Raw genomic sequence first — 18823 nt, forward strand, 5'->3', positions numbered from 1 at the left:
GTGTTGCTATTATCCATTTATAGAGAAGGGAACTAGATCCTCAATGGGAAACATCTCTGTAACTCTGAGAGGAACATCTTGGAAGGCACAGGTGACACTTCCTTAATTTATATTAACCCTTCTTTTTATGGAAATGGCATGTTAGCAAATTTAACTTGCCAATGCATCTCTCTGACCATTTCCTCTACTTTGAAAACCTCCCATGATCCCTTATTTTCTAACCAAAGCCAGGCAAGTTGGCGTAACACAGAACTTCCCAGGCACATGCTGTTCTAGTGTACACTGAGAATCCAGCTTATTTTCCCAGGGAATGCATCTTCTCCCGGATCATCTTTTGGTTTTCCAGCGACCTTGGATGGTGCTGCGCTGTGCTCAGCGGCTCAGCCGTGTCCGACTCTTTGCGACCTTATGGACTACAGGCTGCCAGGCTCCTCCGTCCATGGAATTTTCAGGCAAGAACACTGGAGTGGATGGCCATTTCCTCCTCTAGGAGACCTTCCCGACTCCCGACTGAACCTGCATCTCCTGCGTCTCTTGCATTGGTAGGTGGATTCTTTACTGCTGAGCCACCATATGCTCACCTATAAAATAGAATTTAAGTACCTGTCTTATTCCTTAAACCTTAGTTTATGTGTTCCTGGCTATCTTGAAAGTTTGATGGAACCAGGCAGGTAACGGAAATGAAAGAAGCCAGAAGGAGTGAAGTGACAGGTGATAACTGACCTTCCACAGAGAAGGGAGGGCAGGAGCATGACCCACTGAAAAGTGTGCATGTGACCAGAAAAGAGAGCAGCTTCCAGCTCCGGCTGGATATTGTGAAATGTAGGCTCCCCGTGATAGAGGTTGTGCTATCCCAGGAGAATTTGTTTTTTTTTTTTAATTTAATTTAATTTTATTTTATTTTTTCCATTTATTTTTATTAGTTGGAGGCTAATTACTTTACAACATTGCAGTGGTTTTTGTCATACATTGAAATGAATTAGCCATGGATTTACATGTATTCCCCATCCCAGTCCCCCCTCCCACCTCCCTCTCCACCCCATCCCTCTGGGTCTTCCCAGTGCACCAGGCCCGAGCACTTGTCTCATGCATCCAACCTTATCCCAGGAGAATTTGGAAGCCTGGATTTTCATTTCAATTATTCTTAAAGAGTGGCAACTAATGCATATTTAAAACTCTGTGTGGGTGAACACTGTGTGAGCCAAGCAAAACGCTCACAAACTGAATTTGGCCCATGGAACAGCTGGTTTGTGACTTTTACTCTGTATAATAAGATCTCTGCTCCCTTTTTCTACAGTAAACTGACACAAAATTATTGACTATAAGCTTCTTATTTTAGGGAGTAGTATACCAGTTCTTTTTATTCATTTTTAGGATCTAATATAAGCAAATACTACATACGTACATGTATACATATATGCAAATATAAACTGCAGCCATGCCCACATTTGGCCATTTTCTAGATTCACCCCTATGTGACCAGCCTTCTGACTGCTTTTCTTTTCCACCTTCTGTAAAGAATCATGTGCAATGAGACAGTGCTCAGCACTCTTCCATCCCAGGCTACCCACACCAGTGGTGACTGATTTAAACTGCTTTTTATGGAGTCTGCTTGCATGTCGTATGCCTGATGGTGGTTTCTAGGTATCCATGTGTTTGCTTCTAGTATGTTTAAAAATATCTGCAGAGAAAGATGAAAATTCTATCGTAGGGTGAGCTTATTTGCAGTCACATGGGTAAGAAACTGACGGGGCTGGAAAACTGGATAGAGGAAAAAAATGTTGATATCCTCTGTAACGAGATCTATAACCTTAATCTTGTTATAAATAGAGCTCTGGTTGAATCTGGTAAAATGCTCATTCTGTAGGTGTGGGGATTGCTACTGGAATGTGCACTTTTTGGAAAATGGACGACTGAGAGTCTGATGTGGCTCTTACCACAGCTGAGTTCGTGTTGAATCCCTCTCGCCCACCCGCTCCCACTTCATACCTCCTTTGTGAAGCCCCCTCTGACTGTCTCACCCTTCCTACCTGTGGAGGGTTCCTCACTCGCTTTTCTGTAGTGCACGCCTGGTGTAATGATGGCACCCTGTAAATGCTACAGAAGCATAAAGTCTGCTTGTCCATCCCACTCTTGGGCATGCAATCATGTGAGATATAGGGGTGGTGTTATCTGCAAATCCCAGTTCCTCGCAATAGTGCTCAGGAGACACTGATAAACTGGAGTGAGCCGTCAAGTGAACACATCCTGGAAATTGAAATATTGGGCAGAATAACAACTAGAATCATCTATCCATGGGATGAGTAAGCTTTGATACCTGAGCTCGGCATCACTGGGAGTGTTCAGGTAGAAATTGGATGACTATTCTAGAAAGTATTTCTGTATGGGGTTAGGAGGGCTGACTGACAGCCTCACCCAGTTCCCTTTTAATTGTGAGATTTAACAAGGCTTTCAGTTTTCCCAGCTCTTTGCTCTAGTTCCTGGGATGGTGGAGTTAGTGGAGCAGATACTGTGGATGCTTTGCTCTGATTCTGCTCCCCAGCCCCAGCTTTACCATTTTACACACAGGCGGGACTGCCCCCTGCCAGTACCTGCATTTCACTGTCTGGGGGGTTTGTCTGGCCTCCGGAGCCCACCCGGCCTGCAGACACTCAGGCTAAATACCCCAACTCCCTTGCCTTTCAGATGGGATACTGCTACCCTGGCTCTCTGCCAGGGATAAGTTCCAGTGTCCACATTGGAAATGAACCTGATGACACGTGCTTTACTGCCTTCCTTCCTTCCTGTCTCCTCTCCTGGTGACCCCCAGGGTCGCCTCCCAAATGCATGACTTGCACTTGAATTCTTGCCATGGTGTCTGCTTCTGGGGAAAACCAAAATGATAGTTGGAATCTCAGCACGTTCCTTCTGTGGGCTAATTCAAGAGACACCCACATTATCACATTTTTTTCCCAAAGTGGAATTCAGTGCATCAAGACGTGGCTCCCAGGCAAAAGCCTCAGAAGTCACAGAGATTTTGGCCTTGGCTAGAAATGCAGAGGCCAGAATACAACTGGGTTGTTTCAGATGCTAATTTACAGCTCCCACACCTCAAAGCTGAGGCAAAGTCTAGCACCAAAGCAAACAGTGTGATTGAAACTCCCCGCGGTGCCTGACAAGGTTGGCCAGCAGTTCTGTCTGTGTCACCTTTGCTAGCGGCTCTCATGACGTGACATGGTATGATTTTCAAATGGCTCATGGCTGAACGACAGCAAGGCTCAGGAGTCTCTCCAGGGATAATTGTGTGGGAACTAGGTAGGAAGATACATGAGATGTAAATTAAAATCCTCATGGATTGTCTTGAACTTGGAGGCAATTAATATGCTGTGGCAGATTTTATGGTTACGAAACACCCACATAACAGCAGGGGATGAGGGTTTTACAGGACCCCTCATAATGACCAAGCTATTAAACCTCCTCAAGCAGGAACTGGATCCCCTCAAAACCACAACCCCCCCTTCCCCACTGCCCCACCTGAGATTTCTCCAGGGAAGAAGTGTAACTACAGGCAAATACATGATGCCATCCTCAAACAAATCCAGCCCAGAGAGTGGCAAGTCTCATAAGTAATACTGACCCGCATACCTCCAGCCTGAGGTTGGCCACACGGGCAGCTGAGCCAGGGAACACAGCAATGAGGAAGGCCGGTCCACAGGGACATATTGCCGGCGGCAGTGAGCCACAAAGCTTGATCAGCGTGAAAGTTCTAGCTTGGCCTGTTTCCTGCTGACAAAATCTGTGATCAGAACTGAGAAGAATATGTGAGTGGTGGAATGAAAGGGGTTCCTTTCATTCCCCTCAGCTAAAGAGGGTCTGCTGCTCTTCTGAAAGCAGAACTCCAAGAGATTCCGACGAAAGCCTCGAAGCCACAGCTGAGCATGGCGTCATTGGCCCAGTGCCTGACCAGAGGACTTTCCGAGTCAAACCATACATTTACATATATTGGAAGAGGGGTCTCTGTCTACCTGGTTATGGGAGTTGAGACAATTGTGGAATAAAAATCAGTAGGCGAAAATAGTTTCAATGGTTCCGTGTCTACATGGCCAACCTGAGAAAGAGTCCATTTGTAGAGGGGGGCGGGGACTTTCATTTTATTGTGGCTGCTGCTCTGTCGTTTCAGTTGTGTCTGACTCTTTGCGACCCTATGGACTGCAGCCAGCCAGGTTCCTCTGTCCATGGCGATTCTCCAGGCGAGAATACTGGAATAGGTTGCCAACCCCTCCTTCAGAGGATCTTCCTGACCCAGGGATCAAACCCGGGTGTGCATTGGCAGGCGGGTTCTTTACCACAGGCACCACCAGTGTACCACTGAGCCAGGTCAAGATTAACTCAGTGCTTGGGCTGAGTCTTTGGCTGACACCTCTTATTTCATGGTATATAAGAATCCAGATGACAAATATGCATAAACCTAATTGTTAACCGTGCAATTCTGTACCTCATCCCATCAGATTTAGGGACCTGTCTGCTCTCCACTCCACCCAAAATCCCGTGTGCCAAGTCTTTTCAATTCCAAGCCCGTCTAAATAAATCTCATGCTTGGGAAGGATTTGCAGGTATTAGGAACTTTTTCAAGGTCACTAGAAGAATCTAAAACTCCTACCACATGGCCCCCAGAAGACATCTGGATAAAAGTTAAGTCAATGCTTTGATGTTCACATCAACCAGCCAGTGTCTTTACTTCTCAGACTCAAGCCCATTCACCTCAGACAGATCAATCTAAAACTTCAGGACTGTGTGCGTAGCAGGACCCTCTCTTACCATCAGGTTTCAGAAGCATGCTCATTAACTTTGAACTCGGCTAACCCGCTGAGTGGGCTTCCCTGGTAGCTCAGCTGGTAGAGAATCTTCCTGCAATGCAGGAGACCCTGGTTCGATTCCTGTGTTGGGAGGATCCCTGGAGAAGGGATAGGCTACCCACTCCAGTATTCTCAAGCTTCTCTGGTGGTTCAGATAGTAAAGAATTCTCCTGCAATGAGGGAGACCTGGGTTTGATCCTTGGGTTGGGAAGATTCCCCGGAGGAGGGCATGGCAACCCATTCCAGTATTCTTGCCTGGAGAATCCCCATGGACAGAGGAGCCTGGCGGGCTACCGTCCATGGGGTTGCAAAGAGTCAGACATGACTGAATGACTAAGCACAGCACCTGCTGAGCATTAACTCAAGGTCACATTCATAATCTTTTCATACCCTCATCCCCGCTGCAATGCAGCACTTAGTAATTACTTGTTTCAGGGAAAAAAACAAAAACAAAAAACCTCTGTGAGGGCCACAGTCAGTTGTCCCAGTTCCATCATCTATCCAGGAACAGATTTAGAAAAAGTCAAGCTGGAAACCCTGCTCTGAGCCCCTAGTTCTTTCCATTACACATGTCTGAGCAATAATTAAATTGGAATGACAGCAGAGAGGAAAAAATCTAATGTACCAATAACTTCATTTTCCTGGCTGCTGTTAAAAAGCAAACGAGTATAATTTGAGCAATAAATCATTTTTTAAATATATGAACATCTGAATTTTTTCTTTCTCGCCTACGACAGACTCCTGTCTCTTTCTCGATGAGGCTGTGCTCCTTTCTCTGCTAGACTTCTTTTCTCCTAATGCATCTCAAGTCTCACAACCCTGTGTGCTGAAGTGGAGGAAAAGATAGACAGTATTGCTTCTCAGATGTCCCCGGAAACCCAATATCTTGCATTCGCTGCTCATTGCGCTGAAATGGAACTTCTAGCTGCAACAGAGCACCCACCAGAAACTCATCAGACTCAGACATCTGCAACCTTTCACATTCAAAGTGTCTAATTTTTCTTGTTTTGCCTGTTAGGTACTTTTCTTTTTTTCTGTAAGTACTGGGAGGGTTTGAGTAAGATGTTCCTAGCTGACAAGGTCAGGGATGAAGGAATATTTGATGCTGGTTTAAAGCAAATTATTACACAGTGAGGAAATATGAACTATTTTTTAAAAAGTTTATTGTATTATCCACTTAGGAGATATAGGAAATTTAGATTTCTATTCTCAATATGATGATTTTGTTATAGGATTTGAAACTCAGAGCCTTAATTCAGCTTATGATCACTGAAATTTCAAAGTGGATGACCCTTCATCTGAGCCACACCAGATGTTTTATGGCAAAGCTGTTCAAAACAGAATGCATGTGAGCTGAAAGGGAAAGTGAGAAAAAGTGTTAGTCCCTCTGTGGTGTCCGACTCTTTGCAACTCCATGAACTGTAGCCCTCCAGGTGCCAAGCTAATTCTCCAGGAAAGAATCGTGGAATGGATATTTATTCCCTTCTCCAGGGGATTTTCCCAACCCAGGGATCAAACCCAGGGTTCCTGCATTTCAGGCAGATTCTTTACCATCTGAGCCACCAGGAAGACCTTAAAGCAGGGTGTCATCAAATCCTGGACAGGGAAAGGAGATATGCTTAAGAAAGACTTAGGAATGCTATGATTCCTCAGCTCCTTCTACTTTGGGGGGAGACGTTATAGAAGTAAATCTCACACAACATAAAATTCTTGTTTGGAATATCCCACAAACTCCTAACATTTGCCTGTGTGGTTCATTGATTTGTGCATAAAGCCATGTCACATTTTGAAATCCCTCAAGAAGCATTTCTCAGGCTGAAAATCCAGGACATGCTAATTAGTAATTAGTTTTCATCATACAAATGGATGGGTTCTGTTATCTGAACAAATAGACTATACATTCTAGAGATTTATATTTTTGCTAAATTTCTTAACCAATAAAGTTATTTCTTGCATTAGTATTATTTTTAAATAAAAGCAAGTTTGACACGAATGAATTCTGTAACCAGTTCAGCAAATGCCTGAATAGGGGAACTTACTGCTTCCCCAGAAAGAAGCAAACACCTACCTCACCCAGATCCTGGGTACTGCCTCTGGGTTGAATCTGGATTAACCCTGATTGACAGGCTGTCCCTGTGGCTTCTTGTGACTTCTTCACTCTTCCTGGGTTATAATCCATCTGTAAAGCTGAATATTTAAATTCTTACACAAAGATAAGAGATATCAAATAAAAGTTTTATAACTTCAGCATTTTGATGCCTTTTTCCTTTTAAGATTTTTGTTCAAATACTGCAGAATCTACCTGCAAAAGCCAGGAGAGTGGTAGCAAGTTAGGGCAGCATTCTCTGACTGTTGTCTGGTTTTTGTCCCAGGAACCATGTCAGTTTCCATTGGGTGTCACTCTGCTCCGCTAACACTGTCTAGACGAAAGCCCAGGCCAAGCGTTCCCCTCACAAGGTCCTGCTGTATTTCCTCCACTTAATGCAGTTAGTCCAATAAGTGCCCAGTCGTAGTGAATCTCTTATTACTCCCACTTACTCCTTTTCACATGGGCTTTTACATCCACAGACATTTCATGAAAGATAAATCATAGAGAACAGCACAGTGACACAGCTATCAGCCAAAATGCTCAGCAGCCTTTCTCTCTCATTCCGTGGCTGACCTGGATTCTTAGGTGACTCAGCATCAGTGTAGCCTAGAGGAGCTGGGGACTGACCAAAGAGGTAAATGGATGCCTTCAAAACCAACTACAAATGTGGTTTATTTATACCCCAGACATTTAAAAGTCCCCAGAGTTCCAAAAAAATCACACTTTTAATTAAGGACATTTCCTTTTATGAGTTCCTGAAGCTAATGGCATCATGCACAGAGGTTTAATAGTTTGGGGGATTTTGTTTAAGTGCGGATCATTCACTTACACAATGGAAGCCTATTTCATGGATAAATGTCTTCAGGTTTCAGATATTTTTCATCATGACTGCCTTTCTTCTAAAGCAACAATTAAAGAAAAATTTTGCTGATGTGAATTTAAGGATTTATAGGTGTCTGATAAGAGTTCCAGTAATTATCAATATGCTTTTAGTGAAAACCTGGTTGTGCTGGCCATATGTGGCTATTTGGAATGAACTTTGAGCACACACACATACGCATATGCAATGAACTTTAATTGAAATAAATGAAATATCTCTTTTGTCACACCAGCTTCCTTTCAAGTGCTCAGTAGCCACATATGGCTAGTGGCTGCCATATTGGATATGCAGATAGAACATATCCACTGTTGCAAAAAGTTCTATTGCATAACACCAAGTCCTACATGAGGGCAGATGGGGAAAGTCGTCAGCATCTGGAAGGTGGGCACCATCTTGTTAAAGAGATGAACAGTGAAAAGTGATGTTCTGTATGACCATACTATCAAGGTGGAACAAGGGTGATGAGTCAATGCCAAAGTGAGGCATGACATTCAAAGCTGAACAGTCCTGGTCAGGACGGTAGAACTTAGTCCATATACAACAAGTCCATATAAATCAAGACTAAGAAACAAGTGATGCCAAAGTCTGTGGGAGTGAGAGAAAGAAAGAAAATGTGCCTGTGTGCTCAATCACTCAGTCTTGTCCACTCTTTACGACCTCATGGACTGCAGCCTGCCAGGCTCCTCTGTCCATAGAATTTTCCAGGCAAGAATACCAGAGTGGGTTGCTATTTCTTACTCCAGGGGATCTTCCTGACCCAGGGATTGAACTCAGATCTCCTGCATGGGCAGGGGGATTCTTTACCACTAAGCCACCTGGAGAGTCACAAAGAGGAAACATATAAGCACAATTGTGAGGGGATCTGGAATTCTCAAGGAGTGTTCATTTATTGATGCTGTAATAGATTACTGCAAACTTTCTCACTTAAAACAACACAAATTTATTGTTACAGTTCTGGAGGTCAGAAGTTTCACTGGGCTATAATGAAGCTGTTTCTTATGTAGACTTTAGCTTTCTTGCCTTTCCTAATTTCTAGAGGCCACTTGCATTGCTTGACTGCATAGCCCCTTCCTCTATCTTCAAAGCCAGCAGCACAGCATCTTTAAACCTCTGCCTCTTATCCTTATTTCCATCATTAAATCTCCTTCTCTGATGCTCACCTATAAGGACTCTTCTGATTACTTTGCACCCATCAGATAATCTGGGATCACTCCCCATCTGAAGGTCCATGGCCTTAATCACATCTGCAACATCCTTTTTGCCATGTGAGGTAACATATCCACAGCTTTGGGGGGAGCATTATTCTACCCACCGTAATTGTGAAAACACCAAAGGGTCTGCTTGGAGCCCTATGACCTCACAGATATTTATAATTTAGAGTTTGCCAAGTTTCAAACCACAAGAAGCAATTTATTAATTTACATTCTACCTACTTCCAGAAATGAGTTAAATTTATAAAAACATGCATACAAGATAGAGCTTCAAATATAAATAAGATGAAAAGAAAAAGATGGACTAAGTAACCACGATGGAAAGAATGAGGTTAAGAAATATGCTCTGTATTGACCTCATTTCCTCCTTTGTGGGAATCGTAAAGGCAGAAGACTTTGAATGTAGACTCTAAGAGTATGTTCTAAATGTTACCAAGTGATTCAGACAAGGGGTGTAACCAGAAATTCCAAATAATCACACCCTGAAGGTAAAAGTATAGAGATGAAAATTGTGGGTATAGAGCAGACTATTTCTTCAATGTAGCAGAATGGAATGACACCTCCTTTTCCTTTAAGATTTGGGAAGGTAGAGCCTCAGTAAGAAGTGATACAACCTGTAGGGCTTCTGACAGTTCAATTCTATTTCAAACACTGACCTCAAGGATATGTGGAACTCAAGAGTTCATCAAGCTTTTAGACCCTAAGAAGTTCTTTCTTAGTTTATGTCCCCCAGTTCCAAAACTGAATTAGCTGATTATGACAATATGTAAAATATAAGGTATGGCATTAACTATAATTAGAGTAAAGGAGAATCAGGAAAAAGAATATGTTGAGGGAAGGAATGAGGCTTAAAAAACATGCTGTATGGTGACTTAAACCTATTTTGAGTGGATTGAAGATACGGTCCTAACCCGATCATTTATACAGTTGACAATGTTTTTGAGATGGAAAACAAAAGATGTCACTTGAGAAGAGCTCTAGTTAGTGTTACTACTAAAGCAAGACAGGAAATTCCTCCTAGAGTTTTCACAAACAGGACATACCGACTGATGTCCTCAATAATGTCCTATACTTGGATGTTAGAGTTTTTAAAGATTTTTCTAATAATGACCCTTTATTTAGGCTTTTGAAATCCTCAAAGCATAATTCACTAAAAAACCAATTCTTCACAGATCCCATAAAGTGAAATCTGTGTGCCTGGCTTCTTTTTGATGTTTGTGAGTCAGGAGGATAGTTAAGAACACCTAGAAAAACAAATTAACACTGAGCCTTCAAACAGTTTTGAATGTTTCTTTCTATTGGACTTTTGAGTAAGTGTTGGACCCACATGGATGTGACATCATATTTTCCAGCTAATACCTGGGGTGTATTATTTCATGTTACCAACTCAATATAAAGACAATCTCGCCAGGCCTGAATAGTGCATTCCACCTCTGTCTGTAAGAAAGCTGGGACAGTCCCCACTGATACAGCTTCTCAGAATATAACTAAAACTCTTCTCCAGGCCATGGGAAACCATCAGCCAATTGCAAACTTAAAAAGTATAGCATGTCAAAGAGATCTGCCCTGCCGCACACCCCTTAGTGCCCTTAAGATGGACTGTATCAGTCAACACACTTGCATCTATTTCACACTGGGGTCAAATGGATATTCCAGATGGTGAAGGTAGGTATCGAATGAAAGGAACAGTGGTTTGAGATGTGGATATCCCAGATACCCCTGTGAAACCTCTCAACCCCTCAGCACCTCATGTTGGATGTAAGTTTGGAGACAATTGCATACTGCTGAAAACAAACCCATCTTTCCACTCAAAATAAAGAGAGCCTCACCAGTATAAAGAGAGCTTCCCCTCTCTTCTCCTTCCCATCCTGTTTCCTCTCCTCCCCCACTTCTCTTTCTTCTTCTCTTTGCCCTCCCTTTTTCCATTTGCTCAGCACACTGACAATCAACGAACACTTAGGAGTCCTGAAGGAAAAGACATTATTCCAATAGTTTTCAAGGGGAACTGTTTTAAAAAGTGATGCTTCAAGAGTACACTTCAAGGTGGGTCATGGTGTGCCCTATACAGTCAGAGCAAATTTTTAACTCAGGTATATAAGGCAACACATTGCATCCCATGTTTTATCTCCTTAGTGAACAATACATGAAGTGCGAGGAAGAACAGTGAGATTATGAAGCTCAGCAATAGCTCAGTGAATGAATATGTTCTTGTTCTGAAATATTTCACTGCTGTGACAAAAGGGCAGCACAGTAGAGCTAGCTGGATGGGGTTCGTGCCAGGCTAGAAATCAGATGCCTTCGATTGTCCACAAACACCAGTGCTTTGAGCACCGACCTAGTGGCCAAGGACACTAGTCTGTGTCCCCTTGTTCAAGCCCACTAATGACCTTCTAACACAGTCATGAGCCTGCCGTTACCCCCATCCTCCAGAGCCTGGAAACAGTGTAAGCACTGCACTGAACTTGGCTTGTAGCATGCTGCAGAATCTTTGAGTACATATTTGGTTATCTTTCTTGATTCACAGGCCAGATAATATGATTTGTGAACTCAGAGGATCATGGAAAGAGAAAACTGGGGAAATGCAGACGTGGGTTTGTCAGGAGAAGCAAGTAGTCTTTGTTATGCCTCAAGTGAGAGAAACACCTCAAGTTCTGAGTGCCAATGGCAGACCTTGCTGGCAAGGGGGGCTAAGCCAGCCCAACACTTGCGGGATCTTTTCAGAAAGTTTCAGCCTTCCCCATAGTCCCTGGGAGAATCTTTTCTACTACTTCTCCTCTCCTGAGCAATTTAAGAACAACATATTCACTTGATTTGTAATGTGAGGGCCTGGTGAAACTGGGAATGAAGTGTCTTGAGGGGAAGAGAATAATGTTTTTCAAGTGCCTTGACTAATATGTTCAGACTTGGTTTAGACGGGTGTGTGAAATTTGTTTGCTTCCATCCCGAGATCACAATGGTGTCTCTGTCTTGTGGGCAGTACAGACATGTACTGATTCCTCAGGACAGACATTCTCAACTGGGGAAGAAGCAGTGGTTGTGTTGGGTCCATCTGCTATGTGGATGGCACTTGATGTCCTTGCAGCCTTGGCCAGACACACACGTGCAATCCTAGGGCTCTGTGGGGTTGCTTGTTCTGGCAGGGGGCAAAAGGGTGTTCGTATTTTATGACCACTGAGACAAGTCATTACTCAGTTCACACTAAAGGGGAGAAAAGTCCCTTCATTCCTTCTGTGTTCTTGGACCTACTTAAGACCTAGAACAGCAGAACCATTCACTTCCCTGGGACAGGAAGAAACTGCTTTCTTCTCAACCTGCAGATTTTAGCCTAAATGTCATTTTCTGAAAGACTCCTTCTCTGATTCCCAACAAGTGAATCCCCTCCCCTCCCTCCCACGTAAATTTCAGTGACAGCTTTTCCTACCTCACAGAGGAGGGGCAGCCCACTGTCAGGCTGGGAAACGCAGATCTGGAGGTGAGCTCTCTGGGCTGGATTCCCAGCTGTCCCATGGTCTGTACATCTTTGAAAAAGTGACTGCATTGTTTTATGCTTTCTTTTATAGAAAGATGTAGTATTAAATTAAAATCCCCTTCTCACACCATATACAAAGATAAACGATTAAAGACCTCCATGTGTAGTATAACAATCATTATAAAATTCTGGAGAATATCATCATGACCTTAATGAAGGATTTCTTTAGCAGTTAAAAAAAATACTTTTTCATAAAAGAAATGATAAATGCATAAAAATTCTGTATAAAAAAATCGTCAGAAACACAAGGAAAAATTTGCTTTCGTGGAAAAGATATTTGCAACCACATAGCTGATAAAGAATAAGTATTTGACATATAAAGGAACCCTAAGTGGTTAACAAACAGAAGTTTAGCATCATTAGTTATTCAGTTCAGTTCAGTTCAGTCGCTCAGTCATGTCTGACTCTTTGCGACACCATGAATCACAGCATGCCAGGTCTCCCTGTCCATCACCAACTCCCAGAGTTTACTCAAACTCATGTTCATTGAGTCAGTGATGCCATCCAGCCATCTCATCCTCTGTCATCCCCTTCTCCACCTGCCCCCAATCCCTCCCAGCATCAGGGTCTTTTCCAGTGACTCAACTCTTCGCATGAGGTGGCCAAAGTATTGGAGTTTCAGCTTCAGCATCAGTCCCTCCAATGAACACCCAGGAATGATCTCCTTTAGGATGAACTGCTTGGATCTCCTTGCAGTCCAAAGGACTCTCAAGAGTCTTCTCCAACACCACAGCTCAAAAGCATCAATTTTTTGGTGCTCAGCATTCTTCACAGTCCAACTCTCACATCCATACATGACCACTGGAAAAACCATAGCCTTGACTAGATGGACCTTTGTTGGCAAAGTAATGTCTCTGCTTTTTAATATGCCATCTAGGTTGGTCATAACTTTCCTTCAAAAGAGTAAGCGTCCTTTAATTTCATGGCTGCAATCACCATCTGCAGTGATTTTGGAGCCCCCAAAAATAAAGTCAGCCACTGTTTCCACTGTTTCCCCATCTATTTCCCATGAAGTGATAGGACCAGATGCCATGACCTTAGTTTTCTGAATGTTGAACTTTAAGCCAACTTTTTCACTCTCCTCTTTCACTTTCATCAAGAGGCTCTTTAGTTCCTCTTCACTTTCTGCCATAAGGGTGGTGTCATCTGCATATCTGATTGCATATCATATTGCTATTTCTCCTGGCCATCTTGATTCCAGCTTGTGCTTCTCCCAGCCCAACATTTCTCATGATGTGCTCTGCATATAAGTTAAATAAGCCGGGTGACAATATACAGCCTTGATGTACTCCTTTCCCTATTTGGAACCAATCTGTTATTCCATGTCCAGTTCTAACTGTTGCTTCCTGACATGCACATAGGTTTCTCAAGAGGCAGGTCATTAGTTACTAGAGAAATGCAAATTAGTATCCCAATAAGTAACATTTCATATACATCAATTGGCAAGGCTTAAAATCTCTAACAATACCAAATTTGAAAGTATATGAAGAAATGAAGCTCTTAGACCCTATTAATTGGAATGGAGATTTATACAAGTATTTTGTAAAATAATTTGAAAATAAGGAGCACTGAGTTAATTAAAGTGGCTTCCCTCTGGAAAAGGTGAGAGAAGGTGGGATGGGAAAAGGTCATGCACTGTAAACTTTGAATATATTTGTAATATATTTGAAAATATTTAAAAATAAAAAAATGACATAATATTGGGATTTGCTAAACTGAGCCACCAGGGATAGCAATTCATTCTGTTTTTGTTCAACTGCCAAGTCATCAGACTCTTTGAGACCCAGTGGACTGTAGCACTTGGACATGGGGTGTCCCCTTTTGGTGGGATCCAACATTCTCCTGTTGACAGTTGTTTAGCAGCAAGTTGTAACCCTGGAGTTCTCACAAGAGACGAGTGCATGTCCTTCTACTCCACCATCATTCCTTCAAGGTTCAACTCAAAAGGCACCTCCTCCAGGCAGCTTCTCCAAAAGGCATCTCCCCCTACACACACACTGAACACAGACTGTATAGTGAGACGGTTGCACAAGACTTATTCATGAAACCAGTGCTTTCTGCTGCTCCCAAGCTTGCAACCAGGGCTAGGTAATGCAGGAGGGGTTCCCAAGTTTGGGGAACTGACCAAGTCCAAGACTCGGCATGGACATCACCAGATGGTCAACACCAAAATCATGTTGATTGTAGGCTTTGCAGTCAAGTGGAGAAGCTCTATACAGACAGCAAAAACAAGACGAGGAGCTGACTGTGTCTCCAGATTGTGAACTCCTTATTGCCAAATTCAGAATTAAATTGAAGAAAGTAGGGGGTAACACTAGACCATTCACTTCAGTTCAGTTCAGTTGTTCAGTCATGTCCGACTCTTTGTGACCCCATGGACTACAGCATGCCAGGCTTCCCTGTCCACTACGAACTCCTGGAGCTTACTCAAACTCATGCCCATCGAGTTGGTGATGCCATCCAACCATCTCATCCTCTGTCGTCCCCTTATCCTCCCACCTTCAATCTTTCCCAGCATCAGGGTCTTTTCCAGTGAGTCATTTCTTCACATCAGGTGGCCAAAGCACTGGAGTTTCAGCTTCAGCATCAGTCCTTCCAATGAATATTCAGGACTGATTTCCTTTAGGATTGACTGGTTTGATCTCTTTGCAGTCTAAGGGACTCTCAGGAGTCTTCTCCAACACCACAGTTCAAAAGCATCAATTCTTTGGCACTCAGCTTTCTTTATAGTCCAACTTTCCCATCCATACATGACTAGTGGAAAAACCATAGCCTTGACTAGACGGATCTTTATTGGCAAAGTAATGTCTCTGCATTTTAATATGCTATGACCTAAATCAAGTCTGTTATGATTATACAGTGGAAATGACAAATAAATTCAAAGGATTAGATCTAATAGAGTGCCATTACAATGTCGTGACATTGTAAAGGAGGTAGTGATCAAGAACATCTCCAAGAAAAAGAAATGCAAAAAGGCAAAATGGTTGTCTGAGGAGGTCTTAAAAATAGCTGAGAAAAGAAGAGAAGTGAAAGGCAAAGGAGAAAAGAAAAGATAGTCCCATTTGGGTGCAGAGTTCCAAAGAATAGCAAGGAGAGATAAGAAAGCCTTCCTCAATGATCAGTGTAAAGAAACAGAGGAAAACAATAGAATGGGAAAGATTAGAGATCGCTTCAAGAAAATTAGAGATACCAAGGGAACATTTCATGCAAGGATGGGCACAATAAAGGACCTAACAGAAGCAAAAGATATTAAGAAGTGGCAAGAATACACAGAAGAACTATACAAAAAAGATCTTCATGATCCAGATAGCCACAATGGTGTGATCACTCACCTAGAGTCAAACATCCTGGAATGAAAAGTCAAGTGGACCTTAGGAAGCATCACTACAAATAAAGTTAGTGGAGGTGATGGAATTCCAGTTGATCTACTTCAAATTCTAAAAGATGATGCTATTAAAGTGCTGCACTCAATATGTCAGCACATTTGGAAATGATAGCAGTGGCCACAGGACTGGAAAAGTCAGTTTTCATTCCAATCCCAAAGAAAGGCAATGCCAAAGAATGTTCAAACTATAACACAATTGCACTCATCTCACACACTAGCAAAGTAATGCTCAAAATTCTCCAAACCATGCTTCAACAGTACATGAACCATGAACTTCCAGATGTTCATGGATTTAGAAAAGGCAGAGAAACCAGAGATCAAATTGCAAACATCTGATGGATCATCGAAAAAACAAGAAAATTTCAGAAAAACATCTACTTCTGCTGTATTGATTATGCCAAAGCCTTTGACTGTGTAGCTCACAACAAACTGTGGGAAATTCTTCAAGAGATGGAGACACCAAACCACCCTACCTGCCTCCTGAGAAATCTGTCTGCAGGTCAAGAAGCAACAGTTAGAACTGAACATGGAACAGCAGACTTGTTCCAAATAGGGAAAGGAGTACGCCAAGGCTGGCATATTGTCACCTTGCTTATTTAACTTATATGCAGAGTACATGTTGTGAAATGCCAGACTGGATGAAGCACAAGCTAGAATCAAGACTGCTGGGAGAAATATCAATAACCTCAGATATGTAGATGACACCACCCCTATGGCAGAAAGTGAACAGGAAATAAAGAGCCTCTTGATGAAAGTGAAAGAGGAGAGTGAAAAAGCTAGTTTAAAACTCAGCATTCATAAAACTAAGGTCATGGCATCTGGTCACATCACTTGGTGACAAATAGATGGGGAAACTTTGGAAACAGAAACAGACTTTCTTTCCTTGGGCTCCAAAATCACTACAGATGGTGACTCTGGCCATGAAATTAAAAGGCACTTTCTCCTTGGAAGAAAAGCTATGACTAACCTAAACAGTATATTTAAAAGCAGAAACATTACTTTGCCAACAAAGATCCATCTGGTCAAAGCTATGGTTTTTCCAGTAGTCATGTATGGATGTGAGAGTTGGACTATAAGGAAAGCTGAGCACGAAAGAATTGATGCTTTTGAACTGTGGTGTTGGAGAAGACTCTTGAAAGTCCCTTGGACTGCAAGGAGATCAAACCAGTCAATCTGAAAGGAAATCAGTCCTGAATATTTATTGGAAAGACTAATGCTGAAGCTGAAAGTCCAGTACTTTGAACACCTGATGTATAAGAACTGACTCACTGGAAAAGACCCTAATGCTGGAAGAAAGATTGAAGGTGGGAGGAGAAGGGGATGACAGAGGATAAAATGGTTGGATGGTATCACTGACTCCATGGACATGAGTTTGAGCAAGCTCCCGGAGTTGGTGATGGACAGGGAAGCCTGGCATGCTGCAGTCCATGAGGTTGCAAAGAGTCAGATATGACTGAGCAACTGGACTGAAACTGTGCTCTGGAAGCCAAGTGAAAAAAAAAATTGCTTCTAGAAAAGAATGATCAACTGGAATAAATTCTGCTGATGGAACATGAAAGAAGACCAAGAAATCAACATTGGACTGGATTGACAGGCATTTTCACGGAGTGGATAGAGACAAAAACATGATCAGAAAGTGTTCAAGAGAGAATTATGGGGTCAATGAATTTAGAAAATTCTTTGGAGAATTTTTGCTGAAATGGGGTAGAGAGATGTGGCAAGTAGTGGGTGAGGGAGGTCATGTCAGGAATTAACTACATGATGCTCATTGGAATAATCAAAGTGATAAAGCAATGGACAGTTTTGAGAGGGGAGGGCAAAACTGTAGGAACAAAGCCTTCGACGACTTTGGAGAGGATGAATTCAAGTGTCTGAAGGAGGAGCAGCCTTAAGAAGGTGCAGGGACAGTCACTCATAGGAACAGGAGGGGATCAGGTATATCGGTCCGGATGCAAGCGAGTTGGCAGATTTGGAGGTGGGAACTTTCTGAGTTTATTACTGATTCTAGTTTTTCTTGAAATAAGAAGGTCTTTACCTGAGAGAAAGGAATGGGGAATACATTTTGGTGGTTTAAGGATAGAAAAAAGTGAAAGTGAAAGTGACTTCACTCAGTCGTGTCTGACTCTTTGCAACCATATGGACTGTAGCCCACCAGGCTCCTCTGTCCATGGGATTTGCCAGGCAAGGGTACCAGAGTGGGTTGCCATTTCCTTCTCCAGGGCATCTTCCCAACCCAGGGATCGAACCTGGGTCTTCCGCATTGCAGGGAGATGCTTTACCCTCTGAGCAGCCAGGGAAGCCTAAGGATAGAAAAGAAATTATGAAAAGTAGATTTGAAGACTGATGGTGAGAATGGACCAGGGAAATGTGTAGAATTTCTGGTCAGCACTCAGGGTCCATTGAGATCTGGTTAAGAATTTAGATCATGGTCAGACAGTAGGCACAACATATCTGGATTCAATCAGAAGGCGTATGGATGAGGGTGGGGATGGAGGGAAAGCTCATAGGAGATGGGAAAGAGGGAGACTAAGAAATGAAATTACTGAAAAATTCTCTATGTGGATATTAAAATCCTCAAGAATTGTATTAGAAGTAGCAGGAAAGAGAATGACTGTAAAACAAGAAAAAACTAAACTCTTTAAGAAGTGAGGGAGAGTGAGCTGGGGGTGTGAAGATGTACATAGTCTTATGGCCTGAACTTTAAAGGCACTGAGATGGCGGGAGGAGTTAGGATGGAAGGAGGATAAATGGCCCAGAAGACAAGGAACAAGGAAGACATAGGTGTTACCCCTCCCTCATCCAGTGGTATGTGGAGGATGGAGGGGTGGGGAATTTAAAAATTAATAAGTCAGTAAAAAAAAAAAAATCACCCCTTGAGAAGGTTGTGAGGGATG

The sequence above is a fragment of the Odocoileus virginianus genome, chromosome 31, assembly GCF_023699985.2.
Source record: "Odocoileus virginianus isolate 20LAN1187 ecotype Illinois chromosome 31, Ovbor_1.2, whole genome shotgun sequence".
Classification (NCBI taxonomy): domain Eukaryota; kingdom Metazoa; phylum Chordata; class Mammalia; order Artiodactyla; family Cervidae; genus Odocoileus; species Odocoileus virginianus.